The sequence below is a fragment of the Cynara cardunculus genome (genome assembly GCF_001531365.2).
Source record: "Cynara cardunculus var. scolymus isolate 2C chromosome LG 7, CcrdV1, whole genome shotgun sequence".
In the NCBI taxonomy this organism is placed as follows: Eukaryota; Viridiplantae; Streptophyta; class Magnoliopsida; order Asterales; family Asteraceae; genus Cynara; species Cynara cardunculus.
The window spans coordinates 14,906,621-14,918,758 of NC_037534.1; the positions used below are offsets into that span (position 1 = coordinate 14,906,621).

At 36.2% G+C, this 12,138-nt stretch overlaps 1 pseudogene; it reads right to left on the reverse strand.

The window, feature by feature from the left end:
- The window catches only part of LOC112515097, a 38,095-nt pseudogene continuing 25,957 nt past the window's right edge, over positions 1–12,138 (reverse strand).

Here is a 12,138-nt window from a genome sequence, read left to right on the forward strand (position 1 = left end):
TCATAATGATGCTTGGATCCCTGTTTGGTTTGTGCAGAGGCAAGAACAGTCGAGTTCCCTATTGACTACTAGCCTTTTGTCACGATTGATCATAAGTTTGATAAGCGGAAGTTTGAATGAAACTTGACGCCAAATATCGTTCACAATCCCTTTTGGATCATCATACTCGAAGTAGTGCTTCACCTAATCACATTATGAGAGAAAGAAAGAAAGAACCTTACAAAAATATCACAAATTACCAGATGCAAAAAGTGGATATGACCCCCTTTGGATCTTTAGATGAAAATAAGTTCAAAGTTTACACACCAACAAACTCAAGGGATGATAAAAAAAACAAAAACAAAAACCAAACATTAATGGTAAAATGGTCATTTTTTTTATTCAACCAAAAACAACTGTTTATTTTAATCTATAGAGGCAGCTTAATCTATACATAGCTTAATGAAAAGAAAAGAAAAGAAAAAAAAACCTTTTTTGGTTGTTTTCCATTAAATGCTTTATGGAGAAAGTTGTCTATGTGTATTAATATGTCTGTATAGATTGAGATGATCTTTGTGTGGGAGAGTTTTTCATGGATGAAAGGAGCGTGTTTTTCAACAGGGAGGGTAGGATTGTAATAAACCTGGCTTTCTGCATAAAGCTCCCTCTAGAAACTTATTGAATAACCCACTTTCTATATCATTAAGCCACTACCAAACACAGTCATGTATATAGCTGACCGAATAAGTTATGAGTCCCATTAAGCTTCATAAGCTGCTAACAGAACAGGCCCCAAGTGTGCCTCATGTTCTAACCATCTACTGTTTCCATTTTCTAGGGTAGTCCAAAACTTTCACCTCCATCAAAGCTCACCTCCCACCATTTTTGGTTTATAATGTGCCATTTTAAGATATATGTTACATATGAGTTAAGGAGAACATGGAGAAAAGATGCCGATGCCCATATCCTCCTTTAGATTATGCAAGACAATGAGGTCCTCAAATCTTAAAAGTAAAAATGGAAAGGACAACACAATAAGACAACTACTAGTTCCCGAATATATTTCTAACTGACCAAAGGGCCTTTAGCCCAATGGTATCCGTTACCTCGAACCTTTCTAGATGTCAAGGTTTCAACATCATCAAAGGTGAGGGGTGTATGCATATGTGTTCTATTTGCTGTAAATAAATATTATATAAATAGAGGGGGTTTATACAAACCCTCTAATTGGTACAAACTAATCTCAACCGTCTATCTAGTCTAATGAACATCTGGTTCCAAAAAATATCTCGATTGTTTCCTAATCTAAAACGTTAATCATGATAAATGAACTTTGATCATCTTCCATGAATATCCCGATCATCATAAATAAACTCTCATCATTTCCATAAATATCTAACTCTCATCATTTCCATAAATATCTAACTCTCATCATTTCCATAAGGGAAAATTGCACCAAAATGGAACCAACTTTCACATGATTCCTATTTTGGGGAACAAACTTTCAAAATCGTCATTTTGGGGAACCAACTTTCACCTGATTTCTATTTTGGGGAACCAACTTTCAAAATCGTCATTTTGGGGAACCAACTTGGACCTGATTCCTATTTTGGGGAACCAACTTTCAAAATCGTCATTTTGGGGAACCAACTTGCACCTAATTCCTATTTTGGGGAACTAACTTGCAAAATAATTATAGAAAAATGGGAAAATTACACCAAAATAGAACCAACTTTCACCTGATTCCTATTTTGGGGAACCAACTTTTAAAATCGTCATTTAGGGGTCTCTATCGAACTTTTTGTTTATTTAAGGGTCTGATTGATCTGTTGAACAGGTAACAGATAATTTAAGGGTCTCTATCAAACTTTTGGTTGGATTTGTCAAATTTGATTTAAACTTTAATATTGACAAAGATTGGTTAGATAAAAAAATCTTGAATGTGATATTTAATATTTATTTTTTATTGCATCAATTAATTTTTTTCTATTAAATTGAATTTTTTATTGCATTAGTAAAAAAACAATTTTTATCGTGGTAATTTGGATATTTTTTGAAAAATCTTCAATTTGATATCTGAATTTAAAAAAACGAGATTTGAAATGAAAAATAGATTTTATTGCATTAATTTTTGAAAAGAAATGAATTTTAGTTATTTTTCTATAATTATTTTGCAAGTTGGTTTCCCAAAATAGGAATCAGATGCAAGTTGGTTCCCTAAAATGACGATTTTGAAAGTTGGTTCCCTAAAATAGGAATCRGGTGAAAGTTGGTTCCCCAAAATAAAAATCAAGTGAAAATTGGTTCCCAAAATGACGATTTTGAAAGTTGGTTCCCAAAAATAGGAATCAAGTGAAAGTTGGCTCCATTTTGGTGCAATTTTCCCTTTCCATAAATATCTAACTTTGATTTGTTTGTACTAATTAGAGGGTTTGTATTTGTAACTTCCTTCATATAAGTGTACATATATATACAAATAGATGTTTAGGGGAAAACCCTCAAAAAAATGAAAACCGAAGAATATCCTTGTAATCATTCATTTTTTTGTAATTTCTCTAAACCTGACCTTATATATACATATATATTTCTAACTGTGATAGGCAATACTACATGCAGATGTTCTCAAACCTAAGAATTCATGTAAAATAGCATACCACAGGTAAGTGTCAACAATAGAAATGGCACACTGTTTACACTTCTTAGTAAACCAGATGACGACTTTACCCTTAATTAATTTCTCTCTCTTCACAACAATTAAATATTTGCGCATTAATTAAGGGTAGATTTGATAATTTAATTATCTATTTGTGAAACGAGACACTTATTTTGGGACAAACATAAATAGAAATGTAGACACTAGGAAGTATTTTTTTAATGGCATATTAAGAAATTCAACAAATAGTGAAACACTTGTATAAACTGTCTAGTCAAACATCACAATTTCATGGCAAATGAAGTTTAGGATCGGTATAAATGAATAACATAATGATGTGAATGGACTAATACATATTGCTCCATGGACACAAGAGATCTTATATATGCAAAATACCTTGGTCAACTCTTGTTGGAATTCCAATATCGTCTCCATCTTTACTCCTTTAAGCAATCTAACCAAGTATCCTGGCATTATGGCTGAATCTGTGTCTACAAAAATGGCAATTTTCATGTAGTCTATGACATATTCAAATGGCAACTCGATATAATCACTAATAACAACCGGAATACACAAGCTCAAAATAGCATCAAATAATCGACAAGCCAATGGTGTATCACCAGCTGGATGTAAACAGAACTTTGAGCTATGTATTCCTTGTGTAGCCATTCGACGACTCTCCCTTGACTGAGCACCATGTTTTATAACAACATCTTCTTCATTCTCGAGTAATTTAAAGAGCACGTCACGGATTTCCCCCCGGAATATCATAATGATCAAAACTAGAAGCATATTGAAGTATGAAAACCATTGAAATTTCTTCTAGCCAACTTTAGAAATACAAAATAAAATAATAAACATTACATATACACACATATATTTAATATATTATAATGCATCTATCCCATGTTCTTAAAATTCAAGTTTACAACTTATTAATGCATATGTGCAACTTCTGAAAGGTGCATGTGTGTGAACTCCAAAACTAAAACTAACTAATAAACACAATCAAATACACAATAAGAATTGAGCCCTACTAATACAGAAGAATACTCCATAAAACTGATGATAACCCAAAACCATAAAATTAGAATTGAGAGAGAGAATAAAATAAAGCAAGAACTAGGATTGAATGCTTGAATTCTCGTCTTCAGAATATAGATGCATCGTGTGCGCACATATAGCGCGTGTGTGTGTGTATGTATATATAATGAGAGAGGGAGAGAGAGAGGAATCCCCAAAGAAACATTAAAAACCCCACTTCATCCATTTTCAATCAGAAACTTTCTCTGACAACCTGTGAGGTTAGTGTGACTTAGTAGAGAAAGAAGAAAGGCCAATTCAGCCACCTGTTAAAAAGATTGTATTCTATTCTCGTAGTTGAACTACTCAGTAATTCCTCAATGCCTTTTATCTTTATGTGCCAAAGTAAGTTATCTATCCGTCCACATTTATATTTCTCAAATGTTGGTGGTGAAAATTATTTCAAAACATCAAGGGTGTTCACTGACACACACACGTGCTCCAAGATGGATACTCTTATAGTTGTAATTTTCATGCCCCAAGTAGGAAGTATTCGCTGCAAGAAAAGCACGTGGTCATTGCTACAACATTTATCATTAGTTTAACTGAGTACACCATGCAAAGAGGTTTAGTAGAAAACAAATAAAATAAAAATAAGGTAAGTAATAACGGTTGTGAGAATCCAAGTACATAAACTGATAAATGTATGTTTTGTTTGCATATGAAGTGATGGAACCATGAATTTAAATCGACCATTTTATTAATTTTCCTATGACAAAACAATGATGTCCCATTTTCAAGGATGGGGCTAGACCTACAACAAGATTGTGCGACAAAACCAACCATTCTCTCAAAACATTTGCACCAACAATTTGTAGGAGACAAAAACAATCAAAACCAAATTGTTGAATTTAGAAACTTGGACGACATTTTCTGTGAATGTTTGGACTGAGATTACCAATTTCATCATGGAAGATGACAGGAGCATCCAGAACTACAAAAGAAGAAAGAGGAAGGAAAAAGTGAGGTTAGTGAAAAAAAAATAGGCACACTCAATAGCGGATGAGGTAGTTTTAAATAGAAGCTTAATACATAAAATCAACAATCGTCTACTAGACCAATAACAATAAGGGGATGGAGGAGAGAGGTACTTGAGTAGAAAATCAAGGTTTTAAGTACTCAGAATTTATATATGACACCAAACCTAATGCCAAAGCAACAGTAGTTCCAAAAGCAGAAATAGAAAAACAAAAAGTAGATACAATTTAATTTAATTGGTAGAACCTGCTATCTACTCAAAGTACGTACAAGATCCTTAGCCTAAACCAATCATTAATCTCAAGACAAGCTCATATTTCCAAGAATAAGCTGAATTTAGGAGCCTTCGTATGTGAAGAATTAGATGTCCATTAATAGAATGCTACTGTAATTAATCTAGTTGTTCGGGTTAAAGGGAGAGCCTCCTAGCATTAATGATCATCCTTTCACTATCCAATTAGGACCCTTTACGTGCCTCGGAGGAATGATTCTCGCTACTCAAGAAATTTAGTAATCTCCGGATAATTCAAATCGGGTTCAAGTTGGTCGACCAATCCCTCATTTGTTTCCCCTGCCTCCAGAAAGTCTTCTACTTACAACATTTATCTTCATCCTCTACTTTGTAGGGCACATCTCAATCCTCACATTAAACAATTTGACCCCACCCACATCTTCATTTCTCCTCACCCCAATCTTTTCAGTATCGTCATAGTTGTGTAATCCATCCTCTAATGATCAAACATCTAGCAGAAAGGAACATTCCAACAACACAAGTGCAGTCTCTATGAAAACCATTAATGAATCACATTGAGAAAATGAAAAGGTTGAAATGTTGAATGACCAAAATAAATAGACAACGACAAGTATTGCAAACAAAATAGAAGGCTTTTCAACATCAAAGTCGTAATTAAGAGATACCTTGTTTGAAATGGAAGTACAAAATCAAAACTCCACATTGGCAAAATACAACCACCTCCTCCTCTACTATAGTAGGTTTCATATACTACAATGAAATATTCTCATGAAAATCGCTCAACAAGCTCTCAAGGAAGGGTCACCCCAATATCATATTAATAAAGTGCAGTCAAAACTTAAACATCATAACCACTGATTCCCGTTCTCTAACAACACATCAAGAATCTTGGTAAGTACAACATTGATTTGAGATATGTGGAACCCCGTCAGATTACTCTAAAAGAGATCCCATAAGGAGAGAAGGGAGGTTCCAACATATATTGAAGTAGAAAGGTCTAAGTCTAGCCAATGTGGGACTGTAACACGACCTCTTTAAAAGAGGCTAGAGAGCACATGTATCTTCAAAAGAGGCTAGAGAGCACATGTCCCAAAGGTAGACCATGGCTCTAATAGCATGCAAAATATGTAAAGCATCATCAGGATACTCTTTAAGAGAGCCCTTAAAGAAAGAAAAGATGTTTCAACATATATCGAAGTAGAAAGGCCCAATAGGACTCTTTAACATTTATGATAAATAAGGACAAAGAATGAAGCAGGTTGAAACAAACACGTTTTAAAGAGTTATATCTATGTCGTACAAGTGACATAAATAGTAGGCTGAGGGAAGTGTACAAGGAAGTAGAAAGAGAAGTGAAAAAAAAAGCGATGACCATGACAAAGGACAACACATACAAAGAGATATATAGAATGTTAGATACCATGGAAGGAGAAAAAGAAATCTACAGAGTGGCAAAGGCATCAGGACTTAGAAAACATAAGGTGTATCAAAAACGAGATTGACCAATTCTTGGTAAAAACATGAAGACATTAAGGGGAGTTGGGGTACTTATTTTCATATGTTATTTAATTAGGAGAGGGAGAGGGAGGAGTTAGAGGGAGAAGGGAGACATCTCAAGACATGCAATCTTTGTATTTGTAGGAGAAATAACATAGGAGAAGTGAAGGGGGCACTAAGGACAATGGGGAAGGGTAAATCCGCAGGCCCGGACTAATTCCCATAAAGGTATGGCTTTGTCTGGGAGAGGTGGATGTGCAATGGTTGACAACGCTCTTCAACGTCACACTCAAGATTTCCAAGATGCCTGAAGAGTGGAGGCTTAGTGTTGATCCTCTCTCTCAGTGATTTGATGATAATCTCTTTTACCTTATACGAAATATTTATGTTTCTGTTTTTCAGTTCCAGCGACCATCACTGAGTCTGTTCAGCGGTCGCTGAAAAACTTGTATTGTAAAACCAATCAACGACAACAATACTTCAAGAAGACAACATTCACACCAAAGAACCTTCAGTGAAAGTCGAAGACTGAAACTGAAGATTAGAGACTGGCAAGTACGTGATCGGAAGCGATATTCAGTGATTAAAAGCCTATCTACATATGTGTGAAGACTGCCCAAGCCTCGGCGAATGCTGAAGAGACCTCTAGGTTATTCCAGCATTCAGCGATCAAAAGAAGCTTGTTAAGCACGTTTGAATTTGTCTTGTCCTTATACACACAAAGGACAAACCCATACCATTTCTAAAAGTTAGTACGGTACGGAGCCGACTAGTTGACTCTATTACCCACCAACTTTGTGAAAGGATGTCTGCTCATGAATAAGCTTTTGTACTATTCACTATAGCAAATGACAAACCTTTCTCTTAAGGCTTGACATGCGTTCTAACCCTACTATTTCATTAAATGTGCATTTAATGCAACGGATATAAATAGATGTGTTCTATCTCTATGCAAAAAGATATCTTTGCTAAAAAGAAAGAACACACATCTAAGAACAAAATATACGCTCATCTTCAAGAGCAAGTTAGAATCCCTTTCATTGTATTCTAAACAAGTTATCTCCCAGATAGAACTTACTTTCTTCTATTTCTTTAACATCAAATCTTTTCTTATTTGCTAAGATTAAGTGTGTAATCTTTAGATTGTTTAGATAGGTTTTTCTTACCTTATCTTTCTGCAAACAATCTTGTAAAATCTGTATTGATCTTCTCTTATCAATATATATTTTAAATTTGAAAATATTGTGTTTGTATTCACCCCCCTTCTATAAACTGTTATACATATCTTGTAGACCCTAACGGGACCAACAAGTGGTATAAGAGCAGTGTTATATCATCTCTAGTTGTTTGGTTGTTTTTCTGAATTACAGTATCTCCTTCATTAGATAATTTTATTGCTTTTAAAATGGCTTTACAAAACACAAAGACACACATTCAAGACAACGCCTCTCTTGCCAAACCTCCCCGATTCATCCGAGACAAATTTAGTCTATGGAAGAATCGGATGTCCTCTTTCTGGAAGGTGTGGATCCTGAAATTCCACACTATATAGAAAATGGACCATATGTACCATTTGCTATTTCTCCGGCTGTTCCTGAAACAGCTACGACTGTCGTGATTACTGAACGACAGATTCCAAAACACCCTCGTCAATGGAGTGATGAAGACAAGAAGAAAATAGCTATAGAAACTCGTGCTAGGTCTATAATAGTTATGTCTCTTTCTGACGAGGTTTATCACTCAGTGATGAAACTCAGGACTTCTAAATCCATGTGGGACACTCTTTGTGTTCAATATGAAGGAACCTCTCAGGTTCAAGAATCAAGGAAGATTAATTTAGTAAGGCAATATGAAAGCTTTCTCTGTGGAAAGACTGAGACATTGTCTGAACAACATCAACGTTTTAGTTGTCTTCTTATTAATCTTAGGACTATAGGCAGGGAATATTCCAACTCTGAAACTTTAACTAAGTTTCTGGAATGTCTTCTGGAATCTTAGGACATCTTTTTCATGTGTCTTAAGATGTCCAGTGACATGTCCTCTCTTTCTCTCTCTACTCTCTACGAGATTCTGCTTAATCATGAGCAATCTCGTCAGTTGAAAAGGAATCTAGTCAAAGATTCCAAAGAAATGAAAAGCTCTCCATTAGCTTTGATCTCTGAAGATGCTTCAGCTGAAACCCCTCCTTCTTCTACTTTTTCTTCGTCTTTTCCTCCTATTGTAATTACAGAGTTAGACTCTACTAACTCTGAGGATATACCAGAATCTGATCTTATAGATTTTGATGAATCCCTGGCGCTTATGACTAAATCTTTTAGAAGATTCGTCAGTAAGAGCAACTTCCGCAGATCTCCCTTGCTGACCATTAAGGAAAAGCCAAAGTCTGATAAAATAGACAAGGCTTCAGCAATCTGCTACAATTGTCACCACACTAGACACTTTGCAGGTGAATGCAGATCAAAGAAGACTGCGACGCCATCTTCCAAAACCCCATCCTCCTTCAGGTCCAGAGATGATAAATACATGAAGCTAAAGGAGAAGTATAAGAAGATGAAGAATCACCAGCGAAAGGCCAAGGGTCTTATTGCTGAAGAGCATGATTGGGCTGACTCATCTGATGAATCATCATCTGATGAGGAAGATACAACCTATCTTTGCTTGATGGCCAAGGATGTCAAAGAAGAAGCTTCATAGACATCTACATCAACTGAATCATCAACCTTTTCTCCTGCTCAGGATGTCAAAGGCATATGGTATCTCGATAGTGGATGCTCAAGGCATATGACAGGTGACAAGTCCCTGCTAATATACTACAAGGAAGAAAGAGGACCTTCCGTGACTTTTGGAGGTAACGGAAAAGGATATACAAGAGGTTATGGTATATTAATCAATGGTGCAACCACGTTCAAGTGAGTTGCATATGTTGCAGGACTGAAGCACAACCTCCCGAGCATCAGTCAACAGTATGACAAAGACTACACAGTAAAATTCTCCAAGAATTCATGTTGCGTCTACAACAAAAATGATAAGGTTGCCTTGACTGGTTCTCGCCTAGAGAATGTATATATCATCAATATGAATTCTACTTCCACTGAGAGCAGCTATTTCTTCTCTAAAGTCTCATCAGACATCAATTGGCTATGGCACAAATGGCTCTCTCATCTTAACTTCAACACACACTCAGTGAGTTGTCTATAAATGATCTTGTCACTAGTCTTCCTCAACACTCCTTTGCAAAGGAATCTCTTTGCTCAGCTTGTGAAAAATAAAAACACACAAAAGCTAGCTTTAAGTCAAAGCAAATATTTTCAGTGACTGGGCCTCTTCAGCTACTGCACATGGATCTCTTCGGTCCAGTCAACGTGCAATCTATCGCTGGAAAGAAGTTTATACTCGTCATTGTTGATAAGTACTCCAGGTACACTTGAGTCATCTTTCTCAGATCCAAAGATGAAGCACATGAAGATATCATATCGTTCATCAAGAAAATAGAAGTACTTAACAACATCAAAGTACGATCTATTAGAAGTGGCCATGGTACTGAATTCATAAACAGTACTATGGATAACTTCTTTGAGGACAAGAGAATTTCTCACAACTTTTCTTCAGTGAGAACTCCTCAGCAAAATGGGGTCGCTAAAAGGATAAATCGAACAATCATAGAGGCTGCTCGATCAATGCTAAACGAATCCCATCCTCTACTCAATTCTGGGCTGAAGCTATTAACACAGCTTGTTCACTCAAAATCGGTCGCTGATCGTAAAGAGGTTCAAAAAGACAGCTTATGAACTTTTCCATGGAAGAAAGCCTTCTATTAGCTTTCTACACATATTTGGTTGCACTTGTTATATTCTTAACATCGTGACCAACTTGGAAAGTTCGACCCTAAAGCTGATGAAGGAATCTTTCTTGGATATTCTTCAGTATCCAAAACCTTCAGAGTATTCAACAAATGAAGACAGACGAGAGAAGAAACTATCCATGTCACATTTAACGAATCTCAGTCAGCTAATTCAAGACCCATCTTAAATGATAATGATGAATTAGAAACGTGGATGTTTTCTCACTATGGACAACCTGAAGCTTCCTTCAGTGCTCCTCTCAACACTGAAGCCCCTGAAGCTGAAGATGATCCATTTATCATTCTAGTTGTAGCTAGTCACTCCAACACATCCTCTTTAGAGATCATTGTTGTACCCATTAGCTATGTTCCTTCTACTACTTCAAACACTGATCAATCAGTTAATGAAATGCCTTCAGCATTTGAACCTATTTCAGTCGCTGAATCTGAGGCTCCTTTAGCAATTGTTCCTATTGTTGAAAACACTGCAGCTGACCTCATATTCTATTCCTGAACTTACATATTCAGATGATAATCCTTTATCGGCTCAGCGATGGACTAAAGACCATCCAATTCATCAAATTCTTGGTGATCCAGATGTAGGTATCAAGACTCTTCGTGGTCTAGGTAATATCTGTCTCTTTGTCAACTTTCTCTCCTTAGTTGAACCCAAAAAAATCAATGATACTATCTCAGACCCTAGTTGGGTCCTTGCCATGCAAGAGGAGCTCATTGAATTTGATAGGAACAAAGTCTGGTACCTTTTCCCACGTCCTTCTGACAAAATAGTGGTAGGCACCAAATGGGTCTATCGCAACAAGTTGGATGAAGAAGATGCGGTAACCCATAATAAGGCTCGACTTGTTGCTCAGGGTTATAGAAAATAAGAAGGGATCGACTATGACGAAACTTTCGCACCAGTGGCTAGACTCGAAGCAATTCGACTCTTCCTAGCCTTTGCTGCCAATAGAGACTTTAAAGTCTACTAAATGGATGCAAAGAGCGCTTTCCTAAATGAAAAAAACTTCAAGAGGAAGTTTATGTTGAACAACCTGTAACGTACACTTTCGCAAATACGTTGCAATTATCCCCTTTATACGTGTTTATGTGATCAAAACGTAAAATTTGGAAGCAAAACCGAATTGCAATAAACTATATATGAAATAGTCGGAATAATCATACGAGGCCCGGGGTAAAACAATTGGAAAGAAACGGGTCAAAAGCATCAATATCTACGTTACGGTTACATAAAAGTTGACTTTATTGGAAGATATTTTTTGAAATATTTCTATTGTAAGTTGTAGATTATCTCTTTACTTCGCGGGAGCGAAAACCACGTAAAAAACAGAGGTCCGAGCGAAAAGTTATGCGATTTTTAGTGATTAGTGGTCAATCCGAGTTTTCAGCCGAGTCAACTCAGCCCCAACTCATAAGTCGGTTATACATGTTATTTACCTTCTTTTTCACCCGAAACAGACTCTCATCTCCAAAACTTACTACCAGGGGTGATTTTGACTTCATAGGGGTGAATCAAGGTTGTTTCAAGGGGGGTTTTGCTTGATTTTATGCCAAATTCATCCTCCAATTAAGGTGTTAAATAAGCTCACTTGGTCCTTCCAGAGTGACCGTTGGACGATGTTTAGACATATATGGACGTAGAGCCTAAGTTGGCTCGATTTTTTTGAGTATCGAAAAGCACTGTGAGTTTATGGGGCTACTTAACTTGCTATTTGCTAGACATGTGTTATCTATTTGTTACTTGCTTCCACACTCATCCATGTTATGTCTCCTTATCAATTTCAAAAGATTATTGGCTATTGCACTCCGTCCTTCCATACATGCTACTCGGTGGTT